At 38.9% G+C, this 19,474-nt stretch overlaps 1 protein-coding gene across 1 annotated transcript in view; it reads right to left on the minus strand.

Annotated features, from left to right (window-relative positions):
• The window catches only part of LOC134541297 (protein singed), an 86,962-nt gene extending 72,885 nt beyond the window's left edge, over window positions 1–14,077 (minus strand). Inside the window, exon 1 of the mRNA XM_063384621.1 lies at window positions 14,056–14,077. The gene's annotated coding sequence lies outside the window, so the exon portion shown is untranslated. The remainder of the gene's footprint in view (window positions 1–14,055) is intronic.
• Window positions 14,078–19,474: the final 5,397 nt, after the last annotated feature.

Genomic DNA, 19,474 nt, shown 5'->3' on the forward strand with positions numbered 1-19,474 from the left:
TCGACAGACAGAATAAGGCCCTCGACAGACAGAATAAGGCCCTCGACAGACAGAATAAGGCCCTCGACAGACAGAATAAGGCCCTCGACAGACAGAAGAAGCCCCTCGACAGACAGAAGAAGCCCCTCGACAGACAGAAGAAGCCCCTCGACAGACAGAATAAGCCCCTCGACAGACAGAATAAGGCCCTCGACAGACAGAATAAGGCCCTCGACAGACAGAATAAGGCCCTCGACAGACAGAATAAGGCCCTCGACAGACAGAATAAGGCCCTCGACAGACAGAATAAGGCCCTCGACAGACAGAATAAGGCCCTCGACAGACAGAATAAGGCCCTCGACAGACAGAATAAGGCCCTCGACAGACAGAATAAGGCCCTCGACAGACAGAATAAGGCCCTCGACAGACAGAATAAGGCCCTCGACAGACAGAATAAGGCCCTCGACAGACAGAATAAGGCCCTCGACAGACAGAATAAGGCCCTCGACAGACAGAATAAGGCCCTCGACAGACAGAATAAGGCCCTCGACAGACAGAATAAGGCCCTCGACAGACAGAATAAGGCCCTCGACAGACAGAATAAGGCCCTCGACAGACAGAATAAGGCCCTCGACAGACAGAATAAGGCCCTCGACAGACAGAATAAGGCCCTCGACAGACAGAATAAGGCCCTCGACAGACAGAATAAGGCCCTCGACAGACAGAATAAGGCCCTCGACAGACAGAATAAGGCCCTCGACAGACAGAATAAGGCCCTCGACAGACAGAATAAGGCCCTCGACAGACAGAATAAGGCCCTCGACAGACAGAATAAGGCCCTCGACAGACAGAATAAGGCCCTCGACAGACAGAATAAGGCCCTCGACAGACAGAATAAGGCCCTCGACAGACAGAATAAGGCCCTCGACAGACAGAATAAGGCCCTCGACAGACAGAATAAGGCCCTCGACAGACAGAATAAGGCCCTCGACAGACAGAATAAGGCCCTCGACAGACAGAATAAGGCCCTCGACAGACAGAATAAGGCCCTCGACAGACAGAATAAGGCCCTCGACAGACAGAATAAGGCCCTCGACAGACAGAATAAGGCCCTCGACAGACAGAATAAGGCCCTCGACAGACAGAATAAGGCCCTCGACAGACAGAATAAGGCCCTCGACAGACAGAATAAGGCCCTCGACAGACGGAATAAGGCCCTCGACAGACAGAATAAGGCCCTCGACAGACGGAATAAGGCCCTCGACAGACGGAATAAGGCCCTCGACAGACGGAATAAGGCCCTCGACAGACGGAATAAGGCCCTCGACAGACGGAATAAGGCCCTCGACAGACAGAAGAAGGCCCTCGACAGACAGAATAAGGCCCTCGACAGACAGAATAAGGCCCTCGACAGACAGAATAAGGCCCTCGACAGACAGAATAAGGCCCTCGACAGACAGAATAAGGCCCTCGACAGACAGAATAAGGCCCTCGACAGACAGAATAAGGCCCTCGACAGACAGAATAAGGCCCTCGACAGACAGAATAAGGCCCTCGACAGACAGAATAAGGCCCTCGACAGACAGAATAAGGCCCTCGACAGACAGAATAAGCCCCTCGACAGACAGAATAAGCCCCTCGACAGACAGAATAAGCCCCTCGACAGACAGAATAAGCCCCTCGACAGACAGAATAAGCCCCTCGACAGACAGAATAAGCCCCTCGACAGACAGAATAAGCCCCTCGACAGACAGAATAAGCCCCTCGACAGACAGAATAAGCCCCTCGACAGACAGAATAAGGCCCTCGACAGACAGAAGAAGCCCCTCGACAGACAGAATAAGCCCCTCGACAGACAGAATAAGCCCCTCGACAGACAGAATAAGCCCCTCGACAGACAGAATAAGCCCCTCGACAGACAGAATAAGCCCCTCGACAGACAGAATAAGCCCCTCGACAGACAGAATAAGCCCCTCGACAGACAGAATAAGGCCCTCGACAGACAGAATAAGGCCCTCGACAGACAGAATAAGGCCCTCGACAGACAGAATAAGGCCCTCGACAGACAGAATAAGGCCCTCGACAGACAGAATAAGGCCCTCGACAGACAGAATAAGGCCCTCGACAGACAGAATAAGGCCCTCGACAGACAGAATAAGGCCCTCGACAGACAGAATAAGGCCCTCGACAGACAGAATAAGGCCCTCGACAGACAGAATAAGGCCCTCGACAGACAGAATAAGGCCCTCGTAAAGACTGAAGGGTCAAGTGGGGCGAGAGGAGGTGTGACGTCACGGGTCAGGCCGCGCAGTGGTAACGCACTGCACTCACCCGTCCGTCCAGCAAGCTGGCTGCATGCGGGACACCGCTGTCAAAACACCGCGGGTAAACACGCTGTCACGCTATTGGCGGGCTGGATGCTTGCGGTCGTGACGTCACAACCAGGCACGCGCGCAGGGTGGGATATGTAACAAACAACCCCCCAACTACCCACCCTGTTCACCACATGGGAGATACCAAACGTATTGGGTGTGCCGAATGAAACTTTTATGATACTAAAGCTACTCTGGAACATATTTGGTAAACTAAAACAGTCAGAGTAACAAGTAATCCCTAGTTTCAGATTACTTAAAATTAAAATTAAACTGGCCTAGTAATGATAATAATACAGTCTCCTTGCTACATGCTAACATGCTTCGTGGCGTACCGTAGCGTAACGTAGCGTAGAACGCGCGTTTGGGAAGCTCAGGGGCCATGGTTCAAATCTCATCACTAAAATTTATTTTAATATAATAATGTTGAATCAGTTCAATTAAGTTTAGGTTCATTTGCAAGGAGTACTTACAGACTGATTTCAATCGTTTAAGCAAAAACAAACACAAAAAAATATACCTGGTGTTGTGTTTTAAAATATTTCAGGTTAATAATTTAGTAATGCCATAAAAATATAAATTCTATCGTGTGCGAACGGGAACTCTACAGTATTAACTGTTTTAACAAGATGGGCAGTGTGTTTTAATAAAATACATTGTCGAAAATCAGGTCCGAAGCCGGGAGCCGTTTCAACTTTCAGTGTAACATGTCCTGTTGTTTCGTGCTGATTGCTATCTGCGCTTGATGGCGGCAAGAAACGTTCACGATTCACGCAGCGAATCCTAGCGGCGGGCGCGGAAAAGTTTGTGTGTGGCAGTTTTATTTATCACGCTCGACATCATTTTAAAATATTCTACGTTAGGTTTCATGTCCGAGTTTCGTATTATAAGTTTATTTGTAACCCGAACTACACGAGAACACGTGAGTTTGCTAGTAACCCAGGTGAGATGTTCACACATCACTGGCGAGTACTGAAACACACGCTCACATTTTTGACGTGACGTCTAATAAATCGATGAACGCCGGCTGCACGCACGAAAAAGGATGACTCATTGTCCCGTTACCCTCATTGTCCCGTTACGCTCATTGTACGCTTGCGCCGCATCTATCTCTCTTCCACTCGATTGGAACAACCATCGATTTGACTTTTTCGAGGCACATTAAACTTGAAACACTCCCATTCGTTTCCTACTTTTCCTATCATCGTCCTACCCTTTAACAGAATAACACAGATTGGAAGAAGTTAAATAGCAAACATGTATAAAAGTTATAGTTAAAATAATCTCTTCGTTAAAGTAAATTTATCAATTAAATTGTAGATTTCATTTCACTCCTCCTTTGTATCCATACAAAATAGTGATAATTTAATAAAAATTGATTCAATTTTATTCATAAAAGTATGCAATCATTTCATCAATGTTTTGTTATGACGTTGTCACGTTAAACTATCGTCCGTAAACCGACTCTACATACAACCAATTTTTTCTTCTGTATTTCGAATGGTTTCCATTTGTCGGTGGCGGTGATAGACGGTAGGAAGGTAGGTAGGTGTATGCGGTGTTGAGGAGAGAGCGGTCACGGAGGTACAGAGTGGAGGAGAGGTCAGGGGGTGACCGTGACCCACAAGGTCACGCGCTGACCTTCACGGGGTCACGTCACGGCCGCCGGACCCCCGCCGATCTCCCACCACAACTACTGTGACCAGGCGGTCACATCTACAGCAACAATGGTGGAAATGTTCCGTCCCTTCGTTCAAAATATTAACTCAGATAGTTCTTCACAGATTGCATTCAGATTTTGACACAACGTTGCATTCGAATACGTGAGTGTTTTTATACACGTGTCACACCTGAAAAATCTATCATTCCCACCAACAAATGGAAACAATTTGAAATAGACAAGAAGGGAGGGGGGGGGGGGGGGGGGGGCTCATGCTTGATCTCTTCGCGGCTCATGTAGCTGTGCGCGCGCGACAGGTGATATTGTATCACTATCGCTTATCTTGCACTGATCACGTGTCAACTACATCCCAGCAGGTGCCATGCTTGGTTTCAAGTTTTATGCAGATTAAACTTACTGGTTAAATTATTTATTTGTTAACAATTCTCACTTAACTTTTAGCTAGCGTTCAGGTTTTTACTCGTGTCATGCTGCCCTACTTTATCAATTCAATTCAAGTTATGATACATTTTATTATTTTTAATACATATAAAGTATGAGGTGTTATCACTAACTTTGCCACCAGCATATGTTTTATACAAAAACACACACACACACACACACCACATGCACACAAGAAACAGGAAGTCTTAGTTCTAAAACTAGTTATTCCTGACAGGGCATTTTAATGGCGTGTTTTTTTATTTGTATAAAAAAAATCATGACAGACATTTAAGTCTTCAGAAATGAAGTGGTTACAACAGTTTATGACGATTGTACAAAAAAAATGACTTCCCGTAACTCTAATTTTGCATGCACATAATTAGTATAAATAAAATAATAAAAGGACTTGGAACGAAGTGAAGTATAATAATTTTAATCAGTAAGAAAAATAAATAAATATATATATATATATATCAAAATGTTAATGCTAATTTATTATGTTTGATTATTCATTAAATAATAAATTATATATACGGTAAATATTTTTTTAAACACGGTATCTATCATTAATATTGGCAATACATAATGTTTTTAATTATATGGGCCAGTAGTCAATATTAATCTTTAAAGTATAAGATTTAAAATCCCCACACGTGTATAATTCTGATTCGCACGCAGCCCGCGCAAAAGTCGTAGCATTGTGCGCGCGCGTCGCCCAAAATCCGCTCTCGTCAATTCTTCCCCATAACGCCTCGACTCCTGGGCAGCAGACAGCCGGGGGGCGGAGGCGGGGGAGAAGGGGGCGTCTCCATGGAGACACGCCCCTGGCCGCCGGCACCTGGGGCGCGGCCCCCGGCCGCAGCTGGGGCCAGGGGCGGCTGCCCGGGAGCACACACGCCTCGCACTACACGGGGGCCCCTCTCGCAACTCCGACCATCTCCTTTCATATCGCGCACATTTCAATTATTTCTGATATATATGAAATTATAGAAAATATTCGACAACAAATATATACTAATAAGTATATACGTATTAAGAGCATCTGTACTATTTACCGATATTTTTAGCAGCAAGCAATGGACGACTTGAAATGGGGCGGCGCTAAGTAGTTCAAGTAACCGCCAGCGGAAGCGCCACTGTCAACTGTGGGAAACAGTTGGTAAACAAACAGCAGTTGATCATGGAAGAAGCTACGTTGAGTTGTCGTGGACAAAATCCTTATATAATTTGAATTCCTTTGATATCAGCTCTGGTTTTAGGTTTTTCGGGGATTTAGGTAGTAAGAGGCTTTCTAAAGAAGGGTATAGTTTATTTGTTTCTTCATACTACAAATATGTGTGGACTGCGACATGTGGGAAATGTGTGTTTGTGAAAGCATACTGCTATCCACGTCAAAGAAAAAATGAAAACGCCCGGTTTCTCTATTTACGTGGAGAGGAGAAACCTAATGGTTTTGAAGTTACGCATACTGTGCGTGTAAAGCAGGGTACGTAATTATTATTTACGGTTTGTATAGACAAGTTGCAGGTTTTACGTGTTGATTGACAGCTCGTGATTCGAAACTAAAAAAGTATTTATCACAAGATTAATCTTCAGTGCATAACCCAGTAAATCCGTTTGCAATACTGCACCATTATTAAACAATTTAACAAATAACCATCACTTAATGCGCCGTTGTAGGTTGCAGCCATATACAACAATAGATAGCAACTGTTTTGTTTCCCACAGTTCATCCTCTCTCCAAGTGTATCACGTAACGCTGTGACGTCAGAGGGCGGGTACCTCTAGTCGTCCATTAAGTGACCACAAAAAATTCAAAAGGTTAACTACAAAAAGTTAATCTGCCAAAAAATACATTCAGGCATACACACACACACATATACATATATATATATGTATGTATATATATATAGCTACTTTACAATTAGTCCAAGAAAATAGTTAATATTGTATTCATATTACAAACATTTCCACCGACAAAAATCATGGGCGAGCTAGTAGTGAAACTTCACAGACTGGTTGTACGTAGTTCCACGCAGCTCGCTAACGGCGCTGCTATCGGCACGGTATTCAACATGGCTTCCCAGTGGCCCGAGACACACTTCGAAAACATTACCACTTGTATTAGGTATTTCTTGTAACTTTAAGCTCGCATCATTTTGTATGTTTTAAATTGCTCGTTTTGTACGCTCGCTCTGGACCTCAAGATGGTAAGATGCGATCAAGGTTCGAAACCAACCACTATAATTATGGCATCGTGAGCAATAGCTCTCCCTTCTGGCGAGTTACTTTTGTAAGTATACTTTTTAGGCCTAAACTGCGCTGTAGGGTGCTTCCTGATTACTATGCATTTATTTAACACATTAATATATTGCTTTAATATTAAGGTTCTACGTAAAAGTATAGCTTTAAAGGGCAATACATTGCGACAATTTTTTTTTTTTCCCCACGACGTTTGGACATGTGACGTGTGACGTGTGACGCCAGCTTAATATTGCAACGTCTTCTTGACTGGAAGAATGCAATTAGCAAGAAACGAAGAGCTCAGTTCGCCTGGAACGCAGTATACAGTAACCACGCTCGGATGGACTGCTCACACGAGGGAACACCACTGGACTCAGTCCGCCAACTGGCGACTTCAAGCATTACATTTATCTAAGTGACATGCTTTCAAGTATACATTTTGTTAATAACCTTTAAATAATTTTTTTTTAATTACCTGAAACCTCCAGACTCCCAAGATCGCGAACATAATTTCCACTGCTCATCATTTTAAAATACGGCAAAATAAATGTAAACCCCACATAACGGCAACTAAATTACAATGGTAAGTTTTACTACGTACATCAATGTCACATACAAATGTTACTTAAATTAATGTTGTACTCATAGATAAAGTAAGTACATTTTTTTTAAGTGGTTATGTACGTCGCTAGAGTAATCGAAACTAATTACCAGCTGTCCAAGCCAACACGGGAAAAAAATATTCAGCTGACGCATTGACTGGCAGAACAAAAAAAAAAAAAAAAGCGACAGCGTTTGATGAGTTCCAAGTGTCGATTACACCGGGGGAGTTATCCAGCCACTTGTCAGAGAGAAAAACTCTAGTCATGTGTGTGTGACGTCACTAGCTCTCCGAGTAGATCACAATGGATGAAGGCACATTCGACTATAGCGTCCCTCATCCTTATTGCGTAGTGTGCAATGTATCTGCTAGCGCCACTGTCCTTGTTTCAGTGCGCTGTTGCCAGATATGCCAGAAGAGCAACATTGAAATAATCAACTTTATAAAAAAATTAATGTACGTGACATTTTTTTAGATGAAAATTTGGGAATGAGTATTTTGGAAATACATTTTCTTCTTGTATTTTGTCAAGAGCATCATCTTATAATATTCAATTCCTACTTTTAACTGAAATACGCCATCTTGGTTTCAACCGTTGTCATTTTTTTTTATATATTTTAAAATATTTTGGCTCCATTTGACCATGTGACATAATAAATTGAATGCCTTATTAACAGTGGCCAACTACAACAACTAGTGTCTCCAGTGAAATAATTTGTGTTAGGACTAATACTTTCTTTTCCTTCAGAATAAATACAACTGTAATATATAATATGTTATATTTGCTACAAAGTTTAATTTATTCAAAAAAAAAACTCGTAAAATCATTTCAACTTAAATACTTTACTCGTAGTGAATTTATTACAGAATCAATATTTAAAAATGTTTATATAAATAACTTTAAAACAAAGCGTGCATTTACACATATTTCCATATACTTTTTAACCAATGAACGGTTTTGTATGGTCTGATGTACCGTTTTCCTTGTATGTTTTATTCGTTTGCAAAGTGTGTGGAAGCTACTCCTCTGGGTCTAGGGTCGCCTCCCATTGGCTACAGCCACAGCAGGGCTATGTCAGTTCGTATTTCAAATAAACGTACATGTTCCATTACTCAAATATACATTTATATGAAATTATGAGACATTTTTAATCATTTTTTTCTTGGAATTGTATCTATCATCTCCCTTAGCAGGCACTATCAGATCCGTTCAAATTATTTCCTTTCGCGATACACTTCAATATTTTCATCTTTTCCCCTCCGCCATTCCTCAAGTTCGTCCTTTAGCATTTTTTTTACAAGCAGTAAACCCCCCCCCCCCCAAATAAAACAAAAACAAGAATCACCTGCACGTGACAGCAATGAAGTGTTACACATAAATAATTTCAGTTTTAAAGCTAAAATGTATTAGTTGAAAAAAAAAATGTAAACAGACTGTTCGGCTGGCCAGTGCTAGTACTAGTACCGTGTCCAAGATGCCAAGCATTTAACCCGTCCGGATTCGTCGAGAGGACGAGTGAAGTGCGCAAGGGCGCAAGTGCGCACTTCAGTTCGGACGCGGCCTTAGTCGCTAGCTGTTTCCGGATGCAAGGATGCGTCTCAACGGTTACGTCGTAAGGCTGCATCCAATCAGAAACCGGCAGTGACAGGATATCCCAATTCTTTTGAACCTAACACTACCTGGTTAGGCCGGGTTTATAGAAAACGCAACAACGCAGAAACGCAAGAACGCAGGACGCGACAACCGCAAGAAATTCACAGTCGTTTATAAAAAACGCAAGGACGCCGGCCATCGCCGTCAAAAAATAAAATTTCAGGAATAAGTCATGATTTTTAAAATCTTTGTTGTACTTATCGTACAGGCAGGGAAAATTTTTGGATGAGCTGAACTAATAGAAATTCATCAGCTTCCTCCATTGCACTGTATTCACTAGAAGAATGCCAGCCCAAAACATAAATAAACACAAGCGTAACGATTAAATACAATCGCAGAGCCTTCTATACAGTTTCCACATACTAAAGCAACCAGTATAGAAGGCCGAAACGCAAGGAGAAAACGCAAGAAGTAGAAAGTTGAACAACTTCTGCATTGCGTTCTTGCGTTATTACGTGTCTTGCGTTTTTTATAAACGTGCTGGTAAAAGAGTTAAGGTTGGACTTTTACCGTAGTTGCGTTTCTTGCGTTTCTGCGTTCTTGCGTTTTCTATAAACCCGGCCTTAGGCAGTCAGTTGTACACATTTACACTATTTTCAGAATCGATTTTCAATTTTTACACGTTTAAGTTAATTATTTGATAGTCATTGACAAACATTAAATGGTTTAGATCGTGTAGGATAGAAGTAAGGGAGCTGTTGTGTTCAATATTTGCTACGTTATTACTTAAAAGCATCCCCCCCCCCCTTTTTCACCTCTTTCATTTAACGCTAATTTATTGAAGATGTGTTGGAATGTTTGTTCAGTAATATTCATTATATTATGACATCCAAACGATTCTCCCTAGCGAATTTTGTCAAGCTATTAAACAAACTAACAAACTTATAGCATATAAAATTTTATACGGCTACGTTTTGTTTGGCTATTCAGTAACTAACCTGCTGACTTCAACTTCAGACGCCCACCTCATAGACTAATACATTTTTACGAAAAGATAGCGCCACAAATGCCTTAAAACTTTGAAATCCTTTAAGGCTGTAGTGTCATTTCTCACGTGATTTTAATTAAATTCATAATATGACCATATTTTAGATTTTACAAAAGTTTTTAATTTTATTTTATTAAGTTAATGGCAAATTTTTCAACCCTACCACGTACTTTAAGATTGAAATCATGTGATACAAAGTTTTGGATTAAACGTTTGTATGTAGCCTTCGTCCTGAAACTATTTTTAGTATATTCTTCCCAAATCAATAAAAAATAAAGGTGGGGTATACTAAAAACCATTTAAACAAAAGTTTTTCAAGGTTTCGGGTGGGGAGGAAACATTTTTTTATTGATTTATTGATGCTATAATAATAGTTTGAGGGCGAAGGTTGCATACAAACGGTAAATACAAAACTGTGTACCACATGTTTCAATATTTTAGCGTGTGCTAGGATATACATTATTTAATTATTTAAAATTCTCGTGTTAAAAAAAAACACGCAGTATCAGAAGCACATGATTAAGGAAACAGCAGCTGCAGATGCACACGTAATTGCAATAAGTTCCATTTGCAATATAGGACTGCTTCAGATCAACAGTCAATTTATGCTTAAGGTCTCCAGGAATACAATTCGCCAGTTTACATCAGAGAATGTCCACATTTAAAAATGTTCAGGAAATACGAAACTATTTGTTATGCAAACGACAGCAATGACTTGAGTACCAACTTATAAGTCGGATGGTGTATATATGTATACCATGGTGATTTAGTATGTATACGACCAGGGACGTCGGAACAGGTGGAGGGGGGGGGGGGGGGGTCAGCAGCGGCGAGTCGCCCCCGTGCTGTTATGCATTGGGAGGGGGGGGGGGGGGCGAGAGTAGCATTTCGCACCCCTCCTTTTCCCAGAATAAATGTTTGGTCCTAGTAGTATTTTTCTCAACCAGTAGTTACAAACGTTGCATTGGTGATCACATTGATTAGAAAATCAAATTTATGATTGTCAATATACTGTAAAATGATTGCAAAATTCCTAGATGGTATTTCATTTAAATTGTACTTACATCTACTGTCAGAGTAGTATTTGATACATACTACTTCATCAAATTCTTGGAATGGTATATTTAATATCTTGGGTTCGGAAACTCATTAAATAGCACAATTTTGCATCTAAAATTCCAAATTTTTCCGGGAGGGCCCCCGGCTCTAGGACTGAGGTAATTGTGATACATCTTTTCGCCCCCCCCCCCCCCCCCTTTCCAGGCTCAAGAAAACGTTCCGACGTCTCTGTATACGACGTTATAATGTTGTCAGTATTGGATGTATGAAACCTGTGTTTTAGTTTTTGTGATTACGTTAGCCTCTGTGCTATTAACAACAATAAATAAAGCTGCAGCTGCAGCTGCAGCCGGGGCTGGGAGTTGTGTGGACTAGAAGACGCGCGCAGGACAAAGGAAGGAAGCAAGACTCAGGGACAGGAAGTGGGCCTCCGCGACACGTGACGTCACAAGCAGCCGACACATTCAACTGTCACGTCGACACACCCCAACTCCACCCTGCGCCCTTTTGGTGGGGGTGGTGGTACACACCTTACAACACACTGCACTTACTAGTTACCCCCAATGTCCTACTGTACAGTTTGTACAGCTGCTCCGCAAATACAAGGTTCGCGTCACAGTCAAACGCGAAACAAGAGTTGCATTACACCATCAAGTGTTTTTTTCTTTTCTTTTTGGGGGAGGCATTGTTCTACACGTATGGAACACAAAAAATTTTCAAATAACTACATAAACTTATTTTTTACTGTTACATTACATTATATTATTATTGTGATAGTCACCCTGAACATGAAACCGGCAAATCGTATTCAGCATCTATACAGAATAAAAACATTTTTTTCTCTCTCTCTCTGCTGCGTTCGAAAGGACATAATGATTGTTGCATTACCCGATTTTTTAATAAAAAAAAATTATGCATTCCAAATACAAATTAAACTACGTGGTTTTAAAACATGATAGTAAACTCCTGTATTATTTACTTATTAGGAATTGGGCGAATATACTTTGTCTAAATGGCCGTTCACCGAGACAATTACTTAAAATGTATTTTTAGTTGTTTAAATCACTGCTATAAAATGTGAAATTTTAACATAACTGTTGTAGTTAAATTTAAAGGTATTTGAGATTTTACAAATAATAAAGTTTAAAATAAAACTTTTTTCTTTAATTGTTCGGAGTGTCACTTAAGAGAAGAAAAAAAAGTAAATGCGGAATGCATCTGAATTCAAACATAGGTACCAGCTTAGAATATTGTGCAATTCGAACGCGGCCTTAATACAGGATTCAACAAACTAACCCTTCAGTACTGACACGCAAGAGATTCACGGATGAGAACGTTTGGAAACATGCCCGACTCGTCTGGAGAAAGGGTCAATAATATTCCGTCAGCACGCCAGGCTGAACAAAAAGGTCCTGTCCGACAAAGGCACGCCATGTTTCGGGGAAGGAAATCCCGTTGCAGCGAGTGACTCATTGGGAGAAAAGATGCTGTGTGCGTTTCCCGTCCGACGGAACCAGTCGCCGGGTACAATGTCAAGGTTACCGACTCGAAAACAGGACGGTAACCTCCATCGACATTCTGCGGCCGTGAAGTTTAAAACGATCAGGCCGATTTTACTGCCACAACACAAAAGAACAAACACAACAAAACTTACCTTTAAAAAAAACCCGAGCGAGCCGTCACAGCAACACACGACACCGCGGAATGCAGGAAACGAAACGCAACTGTGAGAATTCGAACGAAACGAGAAACTTTAAAAAAAAAAAGACGTTAAAAAAACAAAAGAGAAAAGTAAATGTCAGTGGGAAGCACGCGCCGCCAGCCCTGCCTCCAACCGTCCGTCCCGAGCGCTGCGCCACGACTGCGCCTCACAGCGGCGGGCGGCGCAACTAACTGCTCGGCGTGACGCCGCGCCAGCCAATGGCAGCGGCGGGCGCTGACCGCGACCCGAGCAGCAGCGGCGGCCCATTATCCGGCACGCCATTCGGCTCGACAAATTGCCCCCGCGCTAATTGCGACACGGTAGCTTCTGCCCGTCTCCAGCGCTGCGGGCAAATATTCGCCCAGGCCACCGCCAGTAGCGCCTGTCCACACAGTGGTCGAGTGCTTCCCCAAACAGTTGGCGGTGTTGGCATTGCCCCCCTCCATAACCTACCATCACCTAGAGTCGATGCTTGAATCAGCTTGTCCGCCAATCTTAACCTCACCTCGACTCATGGCCAAAATTTCGCTATCGCGTCTTCTGCTTTCACAATGCACGGAAACGTAACAAATGGCAACCGGTGGGATTGTATTTCAAGGTTACGGAGTATTAATTAAATTTATATATATATATATATATATAAATAAAGCTTCGAAATTATTGAACACAATAAACTACTAAGTAATAATATAACACTAGATATTCAAGTTTTAACGTATTTAGAACATAAACAAACATGGCTTCCATTGGTCGCATGGAGCAACGTAAACGGAAGAGCTCAGCATTGCTAATCCGTACGGGTCCGTCTCCGTCTGCGTGTCATAGAACGGGCTTAAAGCCGGGTAAAAAACTACCTGGAGGGGTCCAGTATAACTATTGTATTATTTCATCAGTCAAATTTTCTTTATAGTTAAATTTTAAAAGAAAACTGATGTCACGCTAACATCTCCGGGAATAGTAGACATTTAGAACTTTTACGTTAACACACATAAATTTAATTAATATTTTGCTTGGTTTTTATTAAACTGTTTTTAATAATGTACTTTTGTTCTTTGTCATTTATTTAATGGTTTCGTTAAAGTAAGACATGAATGCACATACATTAATGTTATTAAATACATGAAACACATATATCAAGTTTGCATGAAATACATGCTTACAACTAACACGCGTGCAAACAGACATTAAATAAAGACTACATGGAAATGCAATTTCTACCGCTTCTTTGTAAGAGGCTTGTCACGCTGTAATGGGGAGGAAATACATTGTTGTAGCCCACTAACGATTACAATAATCCTTCCAAAATAATCTCTCTGAAATCTTACGTAGCTAATTTGTTGTAATTTACTTACTCTGTCTTGCTTGTAATTTTTTTTTATTATCATGGAAGGGAGTTTCTGGCCCCCATGGCTACGTCCCTGGAACAACGCAACGAATGCTAGCGACGCAACACCGCAACACGCAAGAAAATCTCGGACGTTCATAGAGCACGTATATCGCAAGACGTCACCAACCTGACAACTTGAAATTAATTGTAAGTCAATAGAAAACTAATATCTTCCCCGGGCTATTTTTGATAATACATGTTAATAATTAAAACATAGGAAATTGTCAAAAAATTGATTTGAAAATGTTATTTTCTGTGACTGCAACAAGTGAAAAAAAGGGCTCATATAATTAAATAAAACAGTAACATAACGTCTGCCTCATTTAAGAATTTTCGGAATGCTTTCCTTCAAATACGGACAACGGAAACGCAAGCCAAACGCAATAAGTTGAAAGTTAGGCGATGCTTGCGCTTGTACATTTTCCTTGAAATATTCATTTTTAACTTATTGATATATACTTTTTTTTCTGAAACAATGTAATATTTTATCTTGTTTTTAAATTATTATAATTTTTTTAAATTATACTTTACAAAAAACTTATGTAAGTTTTTTAAAGTTATTTTTTATTATTAACTATAATTTTTTACCTTTTAAAATATTTATTTTAGTCAAAATATCGCACGTAGATTCATGTGATTAGATGCACTTACACAAACTTTCTTTCGTAGTGTTAAATTTCCAGTTTAGTTTAGTGAATGGTTGCCAAAGCTGTAAAAAAAAAAAGCAAAATAAATTTAAAAAACTATGGGTGCGTGTACTTTAGTACGCGCGTTAGAAGTTATACTTAGTTGGCGTAGTAAAAAGACTAACTTTAATTTTGTATACAAATTACATAAATTAAAAAAACTCAGTATTTAATATATCATCACGTGTATACAATTATTTATTTAACTTTCATTAAAATAATCAAAATAAATTTTAATTAATAATTATAATAAATTAATAAACATAATTTTTATTTTAGTTAACTAATTAGAATTATTTTAAAAATAATAATGTTTTAAATTAAAATGTAAATAAATTATATATACGTGAACATAACCTCACAACATTCCTACGAAAACAGCCAGGAGACTATAAAAAATATTAGTAAGATACCCGCACCGACAACAGGCATCAGGATGAAAAGCTGAGGATCCACCCGCCATCTTGTATTGTGACGTCACGGTTGCCATCTCTGATGACCTTTTGCCTTTACGTTGACCTTCAAAATCTGCCAAACATTTGCACAGATCGAACCATAATTTCGGCAAAATGACTCAAAATTTTAAGCTTTTGTAAAAAAAAAATATCCACAAAAAAATGTAAACATTCAATTATTCTCTTAGCCTAAGTGCGGTCGGGGCATCCAAGAAAGAGGGCCGCTGATCAGCAGATACGCCCCTGGCGGCGGCTGCAAGAACCTCGCAGTCGGCAAACCCAACAATGGCACGAGAACTAGCAGCAGTTCTTCAGCCTCGTACTGCGGGGGCGAACTTTCCTTGTGTCATACTTCATTAAAAAAAATAATTAAAGTCATTATTATTGTGTTTTATTTTACAGTTGTTTTTCCACTTTCGAATACTTTGTAATTTGACGTGACAACGTCCAATATATCGATGAACGCCGGCTGCACGCACGAAAAAGGATGACTCAGTGTCCCGTTACGCTGTTTGTACGCTTGCGCCGTATCTATCTCTCTTCCACTCGATTGGAACAACCATCGATTTGACTTTTTCGAGGCACATTAAACTTGAAACACTCCCATTCGTTTCCTACTTTTCCTCTATCATCGTCCTATCCTCAACAGAATAACACAGATCGGAAAATGTTAAATAGCAAACACGTATAAAAGTTATAGTTAAAATAATCTCTTCGTTACAGTAATAAACATATTTGAATTAATGAGTGCAAATAAAAGTAAATTTATCAATTAAATTGTAGATTTCATTTCACTCCTTCTTTGTAACCATACAAAATAGTGATAATTCAATAAAAATGATTCAATTTTATTCATAAAAGTATGCAATCGTTTCATCAATGTTTTGCTATGACGTTGTCACGTTAAACTATCGTCCGTAAACCGACTTTACAGACAACCAATTTTGTTATTTTTTATTACTAAACCTATTTCATACTTGTAAGCTTAGCTATACTGTCTCCCATCAGTCAGTGCTGCCAGTGAAGGCATACACCCCCCACCACACCCCTCGCTCACGGCTTGGTGGGGGTTGATGTTCTCAATATCACCGCGTGCTTACACTGGGGGTAACATCATTCAACTAAGATTATAATCTCTAACAGACGACAGAGGATTCAAACATTCGTACTTAAAAAGATTTTACAAAAGTTAAATAGGGAATGTTTCCTCACCATTCCGCAACGGCGAATATCCTACGAAGGTTTTCCTTAGTATAAAGTCTCAGTGGTTTGTTCGAGAAGCCTGAGATGTCCATCAAGTTCTGTCCCTGCCCGATTACACCCGAACAATTCACCTTCCACCAACTTCGGGATTTGTTTTATTTTTGCGTAGGAAAAATGAATTCAAATATTAAAAGTGGTCGGTTAGGTTAGCTACATTAAAACACTATGGACGGTTAGTTAGGTTAGTACAGCTACATTAAGGCTAAGATCCTTAGTTTTGCAGCCTCCAAGAAAATTATTTCTCCCATGAATATCGTAGTAGATAAAAAAATTAATAAACAGTAGAATTGTAAATAAAACTTTGAATTTTGTAAATATTATGATGAAAATTTTCTCAAAAAGTTCTTTCTTATTTAATTTTAATTTAGAAATTTTCAAAACTAAATATTAGGTATATATTTAAACGGTACACGGCTGTTACTTTGCACACAACTTAAAGGAGGTACAATGAACAATTCTTCGGTTTAATTTTTTTAATACAACGTACAGAATTTAAATAATCTGAGTACAAAATATTGTGATTTAACTGTCACTTGCCGCTGATGAAAGGAACGAGTTCAACAGTTTGCCGCTAGAGCTCCGGTTAGTTCCGAGTTTACTCACTAGATGCCTCGAATATCGCAGGAGTTCAGGCGGGAATATTATCGCTTCGAAACGGTCAAAACACAACACTAGTATCAGCAATAGTAAGTGGACGTGTATTTAAAATGAAGCACAGCAGGAAATGGAAAGAAGCCCATCGACGCCAACTTGAGTAAGTATTTTTATGTACTTGTTCTACATTGTAATCACATATTGTATTTTTTTTTCCCCGGAAAAGTAATTCCAGTCCATTCATATGTATATATTTATGTTATATATATTTATATTATTAGCCGTTTTATTGGTTTAGAGTTTAAAGAATTTATTAATTTATAACTAGCGGTAATTTTTTTTTTAAATAATTACATTACCCTTTTCTTGTACATACTGTGTTGGTGTTAAAATCAATGGCATTATATTAAAAATCCCTTTCGCCCGTATATTTTGTAGTATTTATTTATTTGATAAAGGTTTGAGATAGTATTTCGAATTTTTATAAAAAATTAAGACGTATATATTATATAGCGTAGTTACTCAAACAATGATTTTTTTTTGTTATTTCACCCATTGCAGTGATGCTTGGTTATATAAAAATTTAAAAATATGAATATTCTTTTAATGTGATACATGTTTCCTAGTAACTGCAACACCTCAAATTAAATAACAAATTGATATAGCAATGAAAGAGATTGTGTTTATTCAATATTTCCCCATAGTTTTTTGCTATAGCGAAAATTAAGGATAACTCTGCAATGATTGGGTGTATCTAAAATTGTTTCAGACAAAATTTTTTGATAACGTTTATAAGATTTACAAACAGTTAGAACATATTCGATGGTGTGCCTACTAAGGGAGCAATGATTTTTTTTTTTGTCAATTCCTGTTTAACCCCTGCAAAAATGGTTCGTCTAATCAAAAATTGTTTCCGACAAAAGATTTAGTTAAAAAATTACAAGGTTTTTGAAGAATTATAACGGATTCGATAGTATGCATAATAAGAGAGTTACGATTTTTTTGGTCCGAAACACTTTAATTTTTACACCCCTTGCAGTTATGGTTGGTCGTATCAAAAACTTATTCAGACAAAAGTTCTTCCTATTTTTTCCTTTAAGCTTTATGTTCACACGGATGCGATATGCATCATATTATGGAAGTTGTTGCGATTTTTCTGTTAAAAAAAACCTTCCCCATTTCTACCCCTATGGACTGATTTTGTCCATTGACGAACTCGATCGAGATTTTCCATTACTTGATTTTATGTATCAGTTTGGAATTGATGTGCGAAAAATTACGGCAGTTATCGTGTTCATAAAATTGTGATATATATATATATATATATATATATATATATATACATACATACATATACATATAACTTTAGAACTGATGATGGTTATGGGTTTCTTGGACTATGAAACGTAAAACTACATAAAATCTTTCAGAAGTCGCACCGCTGCGCTGGTACGTTGAAAATTCTATATTTTTTTTAATGATTTTTCCTTACGTATTTGAAATTTTCTAAAGAAAGTAATGTAAGGAATAAGAATTAGATACAAAATGCACGTTTTATATGCCATAAAAAAACATTGGTGTGCTAAAACAAAATGAATGCAAACAAAACAAATATCGTAGCAGGACTGTATTTGATACGGGGGAGTTTAGACTAGGAAATCAAATTTGTATAAATGAGTGCATACGTATTAGTCCGCGGCAATTATTATATAGTTATCGATGGTTTTCATGCATTCTACGCGGCACAAACATATTATGAATTTTTAAACTTAAGTACTTACTTAAAAATTCCATTTGAGTTGTAACTGTTCGTTCTAACCTGGGAAATACAACCTAAATGACAAGACAAATCATATTACATGTCGTACATCGTTCCATTAAGTCAAAGTTTATAGTATATTCCTATAACAAATGCGTATATAAAATACAGTATATAATGCACTAAAAACAAGCAGGCCATTTAGAAAAATTTTATTTTCTGTTGACAGTTTACGTGCACAAAAACATAACATTTAATCGTCTCTGGCACGTTATGAGATTAAGTTTATTTTAGATACTTCCTCTTTCGAAAAAAACAAACAAACAATTTCGTCACATACTGTTTTTTTCTTCTGATTCCAGCAATCCTTCAACTCATTGTCTTACAGAATACCAACATTTCATTACAAGTTTTTCGCTGAAATGGCCCATTATTAAATTAAATCTTGACTAATTTTATAAAAAAAATATTTAACCATAATCACGATGATATCCGTGTATGTAAACAGTTACGTAACACTACAAATGTGAAAATGTACCCACACACAAACGAAATTTCGTTTTGTAGCATAAAGATTAATACAGTAGATAAATATTTTTCAAGTTTAGTTTTGTAATATTTACTTTT

This window comes from Bacillus rossius, chromosome 18, assembly GCF_032445375.1.
Source record: "Bacillus rossius redtenbacheri isolate Brsri chromosome 18, Brsri_v3, whole genome shotgun sequence".
NCBI lineage: Eukaryota > Metazoa > Arthropoda > Insecta > Phasmatodea > Bacillidae > Bacillus > Bacillus rossius.